The sequence below is a fragment of the Trachurus japonicus genome, chromosome 8, assembly GCF_045865225.1.
Source record: "Trachurus japonicus isolate A0001 chromosome 8, Traja_1.0".
Taxonomy (NCBI): Eukaryota; Metazoa; Chordata; class Actinopteri; order Carangiformes; family Carangidae; genus Trachurus; species Trachurus japonicus.
Genome location: NC_140914.1, coordinates 758,168 through 764,167, shown reverse-complemented (window position 1 = coordinate 764,167; position 6,000 = coordinate 758,168).

Genomic DNA, 6,000 nt, shown 5'->3' with positions numbered 1-6,000 from the left:
TATTCCAAGAGAGGACAAACAACGACGTTCCGGTCAACTATTTATTAAATTGGATCATCAAAGGAATCAGATACAAGAAACTCTCCTGTTCAGGAAATCGCAGTCTGCAAGCAGTTAGCTGCAACCACCATCCCAAGAGAGCGAGAATTCTCTGTCCTCTGCACAAGACAAAAACGTTACATTAATTTTAATAAATTCGCACTATGTGTGTGTAATTAACTCTTATTGGTCAAAAACAGGTGGGGAGTGGCTGTGGTTTAAACTTAGCCCTCCCTTCGTTGGTGCCCTCTGGCTGGCACATGTTGGTCCCATCTTCCCAGCACACGAACCTCTGGGCCTGAAAAAAACAAAGCCCTCCCTACACTGACATAACTCTCCATCCCAGGTGTCTGAGGGGTCAGGGCAGATAATACAGACTCTTCCTCACAATGCTTCATTCAGCGGGCCACAGGCCTCTCATCCTCTCCTCCCTTCGGCCTTGGAGATGTTTTGCTTTCACTGTGGCTCTGTGTGCCCTCAGTTTACCTCTGAATGATCAAACAGGTTACTGGTATTCATTGCATTATGAATCAGGCTCAACATAAGTCTATATGGTTTGCTTACAAGTTTCAGTTATCTTTAAACTCAATGGGTTAGTCAAAAACATAAGGCACAACAGGTTAGTTAAAACACAAGGCTAAACTCTACTACTACTTAAAGTGAATGCATAAACAGGTACATAAAGGCAAATGTTTCACACCACACACAGGATTAACTTGTTTAATTGGGTAAAATGTGTAAGTGCCCAATCTAATAAAACAATCATCAGTGAGATATATTCAGTGTTGATCAGTACTGTCAAAGTGGAGAATATATGTTCAGTGTTAGTTCTGATGAGATATGGTTCAGCCTTATCTCATCAGTCAGTGAGACAATGGTGCTCTGTTTTGTTTGTTAGTCAGTAAGGCACAATATCAAACTCAGTATAAGGCAAACATTCAGTGTTAAGACAGTTTTCACCCTAACACTTTTAACTCTGTTTTTAGTGTTTTGTTTGTTTTTATTCTGTTTTATGCTTCTTTTTTAATGTTTTGTCTTTATGTAAAGCACATTGAGTTGCCTTGGTATGAAATGCGCTATATAAATAAAGATGCCTTGCCTTGCCTTGCCTTGCCTTGCTCACACATGCAGGCCTCTGTTGCCCGCATGTCTGCTTACTTGCATGTCCTCTCCACGGAGATGAGTGTGTACAACAAGATATCACACTGTGATTACATTAATCACACCATGTCTGTCATGGGAAGCCTACTAGCTGACAAGGAACTTGTATGATGTATGATGAAGATAATGTATTCTGTGGGTAACGGGGGCGGGACTAGATAAGCTTTTGCTTCTCCCACTTTCCCTCTCGGCCATGTGTATTGCATTATTTATACTAAGATGATGTGTGATGATGATTGATCTAACAGACATGCCCAAAATAAACAAATAAATAAACAATGATGTGTGTCTCGAATGACTTTACTGATTAAAGTTTGATTTCCTGGTATGAATGTTTACCTGCTGAGACAGCAGGGGGGCCTCCCCAGAGGAAAAGAAAATTCAAAAAGAGATCTCAAAAATGTTTCATTTACTTCTCCTAGACAACTATGAGATCTGTGTGACAGAAAACTGAGACTAACAGCTTGGACGCACTAGACGCGGAACCGAAGCGCAGCGCCCTGGAGCGGAGGGAGTTTCAGTTCGGCGCACATGTTAACCGGTCTGCCTGGCCGCACATCTCGCGCTGTGGAGCGCAGTGCGCGCGCCTGGAGCGCTTCAGTTTCGCGCCGAGAGCACCGTCTGTCAAGCTGGACAGACGTGGTCGTACCAGACAGGAAGTCGGGCACAGAAAAGGCGAGAGAATCCGGTCAATTTTCAAAATAAAATAATTAAATGATGATTAATTAAGTTGTTGCTTGTCCATCTATACATATTTGACCGTTGCGTCTGCACATGGGGCACACAGACACATGTTTAAAATGACGTGTGTGTGAAAAACCGAGTGAATACGAGTATGAACGACTGCAGTCGATGTCTGACCGGCGCGGAGAGAGGAGGAGAAGTATGCTCCCAGTGCGACCACCCAAGCGCCCGAGAAGCCACGCGCAGTGCGCGCGCCCAGCTTCCGCGTGCAGTGCATCCAAAGCCTAAGGGTTATTTCTCCTGTGTCTCATCTTTTTCTCCAGAGCAATACGATGCAGTAAATCTCAATTTAGTCCCCTTTTAAGTTTCAGAAGAGATCTCAACAAGCTCTAATATAATTCTCAGAGTTTCTCAAATTTGATGTCTCTTTGTGATATCATACAGAGAAATCAGAGAGCTCTCTCTATAAACTCAATCTATTCTCATTCTAGCTTCAGTTTATCCATCTCATACTAAGCTCAGACAGAACAAATGCAGAGCTCTCCAAAAGCACTCATTGATTTCTCAGACTTAGATCAATGTTTTGGTTGTTTTCAATCATGTTGACTTTATTGTAATCCACATGATTTTTTTTTTTTTAATTATGTATAACTGTACTCAGAATGAATTGATTGAAAATGTATGATTGTAGGTTGCAAAGACCTTCTGCTTTTATATTAATTACATTTTCTATGAATAACTAAGTATTCCAATACACATAATTCAGGTTTTTTTCATGAACCACATAAAACGTAAAATAAAAACAACAGTCATTTATTGGTAATTTGAGAGCAATAAAGTTACTATTTCAACAAAGTCCAATATCAGAATATAGCACTTTTTATCACTTAAACATACTACTACCACTACCATTGCCTCCAATAGTGAACACATTTGTGAAAATAGTTAGGAAAATAACTATCAAAACAGTAAACAGAAAGTCACTTTTGACAATTGCATTGCAGAAATGTATTTTACAAAATGCCAACAAAAATTTCAAAAACTCAGACCATTAGTGGTGTCAATCTAGTATATTCAGATGTCTGTATCTTCTCATGTTAAAGCAGATATCAGTGGAATGTTTTTGTTAATATAAGTCCTAAATAGTCCTATTTTCCGTCAGCAATCACTTACATGAAGTATTTCAGCCTAAACACGAGTCTCTCCGTCACTCTGCTCTGCTGTAACCCGAGGAGAAAATTTTCCTTGTGGGATACAAGTGTTATCCAATGAGGAGAGAGAACGGCATGAAGGGCTGTGTGTGCAGCCAAGGGATGCGCGTGAATGTGGTGACGTAGCACGAGGACCAATTGATGCCTGACAAGGGCGGGGGCTGCTAACTCATGGTGCGTTCAAGGAAACTCGTACTTTGTGTTTTTCCTTCCTGTGAAGTCATACCAGTTCGATCTGGTACGAGTTCACGGGTCGGAAGTTACGAGTGGCCGTTATAGGGAACTTTCACAGACAACAGGACGGTAAAAACACGAGCTACGGGTTACCTGGAACGCTACCAAGTCGTAGTTGTGACTTGAAGCTGTAACTTACGGTTTCAAAAGCCTGCCTTGAACACAGCATTAGCCGAAACGGCCGTGCCACTGATATCTGCTTTAAGCCCCAAAGTGACCTATTTGTGTGGTAATAGATTAATAAAACTGTTGAGATCACTGACCAAGATCATTTGTCTTGGTATGGCATTACAACACTATCTGCCCATCAACTTGAGACTTTACATTTTCAGTAAAGGCGGGCTTACACTGTACGATTTTGCCACGATTTTCTCGTCCCAGACGAGTCGCAGCCTAATTTGCATAATCTTAGAGGGATCGCGGGGTCGTGAGCATAATCGGGACGTATGGTTAGTGAGGCTCTGCGTCACGTCCCGACGCCCTAAAGACGAGTCGCCGACCTCCCGATTATTTTCTGACATGCCAGAAAATTTCTCGTCGTGACGGACAATGTATGGGGTCCTACGTCACGATTCTGCACATACGACAAGTTTTTGCCATGACAGATTGTTTTAGCACAGAGCACAGAGCCTTTATGAACCTGAATGTGATGCTGAACCTCGTCAGATGGAGTTAGAACGGGCAGACAGAGAGAGGAGGGACAGGGGAGTGACCAGCTGAAGTTAGACCACAGCTGTGACAGACAGGGTGACCGGCTGATGATCAGTAATGCAGCGCAGTCCGTGATGGAAGATCAGCCCGACAAATACACACACTATCAATCAGCAATTGAGGACGATTATTTTTTCTTGCCGTTACAGTATAAAATAGCGAGCCTACACACCAGCCACTTCCACTGTGCTCTGGCTCCTGATCAGCTGAATTTTTAAACAAAGTGCAGGCGAGAGAGAGAACTAGTGAGGCTCCTCTGACAGCTGCAGGTGAACTGCACGTCAGCTGGCTGGAGAGCGTCTCTCTCTCTCTCTCTCTCTCTCTCTCTCTCTCTCTCTCTCTCTCTCTCTCTCTCTCTCTCTCTCTCTCTCTGCAGCACCGGCCTTGGAGGTGATGCGCGCTTTCTGTGTGTGTGTTTGTCGGTCTGATCTTCCACATGGACTCTGCTATATAGGAACCAACATCAGGAACCAATGTCAATTTGAGGTTTACAATCGAGCAATTATAGAGCAGCACAAATCTCAGCGGCATCGCAGGGTGATCGTGGTGGGGAGCAATCGTAGAACGACGTGCAATTAGTGGGGGTCTGAGACTGATCTGAGACGTAGGACTGAAGAGGGAAGCTCGTGCAGTTTGAGATGTGAACAGACGAATAGTCGTGCAGTGTAAACCCGCCTTACGGAATTTCTACTAGTTGGAGAAATCATGGGCTCTTCTGTTCACAATAATATCATGTCTTTGAGTTCATAATATGTTTAGTCCCTTTCAAGTTTGTTAGGGAAATGTGCAGCAAACACAATACCAGGCATTGAGGACAGATCAATGAACATCAACTTTCCCAAAATACTTTCAAGTCCAACTACTGTCCTTTTTACAGGAACTTCCAAGAGGCTCACAATATGGAAACATGTCCCACCTGTTAAAGTGTCCCTTAGAAGATTTATGCCTGCAACTGCAAATTCATTCACAAATACAAGATTCATCTCATTTTGACCTTCACTGGTTTCTTTGTAGGAACACAATAATTCAATCTGGCCGTATTTGATCGGCATACCATCACAAAATAACACTGTGGAATTGTTCCGTCTTTTGGCTTTGACATACTGCTTGGAAGTGTAAACCGTTTTCCCTATTTGAGCTCTGTTATATGCCTTGACAACATTAGTATATAAACCCTGACCAAGAAACTGTTCCAGAAGAGACATATCATCAGGTTCAAGACATCTGTTGACAATCTATTGACAACATTACTAGCTTGATAACTAATGCCATTTGTCATTCTGGCCAAAAACTCAGTAGCTACTGTGTTCAGCTTTATGTTTTGTGTGATGCTAGGGAGAGACTGTATAGTCTTTACAGCATTAACCATTAGGTATATTCTGGGTCCCATGTATAAGACGAAGTAAGTACCCATTTTTGTCTTCAAAGTGAAAGAAAGAGTGTGTCCACAGAGGTCCAAGAGCTCTTACACTATCTGCTAAATGGACAAGTAAGTGGATATTGGCTGTCATGTATCGTTCACCATAAAGTCCACTCATTTGAGAACAGAAATTCCAAAGTAGTTTTTCAGCATGATCTATTTGCGCAGGGGTTATTGACTCCATCATAAGAATGAAGATCGCTTCACTAAGGAGCAGGAAATGGCTGTAGTACAGGCCTGCAAGAATGCCCCGGAATACAACTGGCCCAAAAAACAGCAAAATGGACCGATACTCACACTGCATGAAAAGTGGGATTTTTGACAGTTAGCGGCACTGTAGATTGTCGTGGAAGTTCAGGTTTGTGACTGCATACGACAATTTGCAGGAAACACCCACAACTGTCGGGAATTGTCGGGAATTGTCAGAAATTGCCCTGGGCTTTACTGGGCAGTCCCCCCCCATCACCACCCTCTCCCTAATTCAAGGGGAGGCTTTAACATGTAAATGATCATGCTGTGAGCTATACAAATGCAAATCAG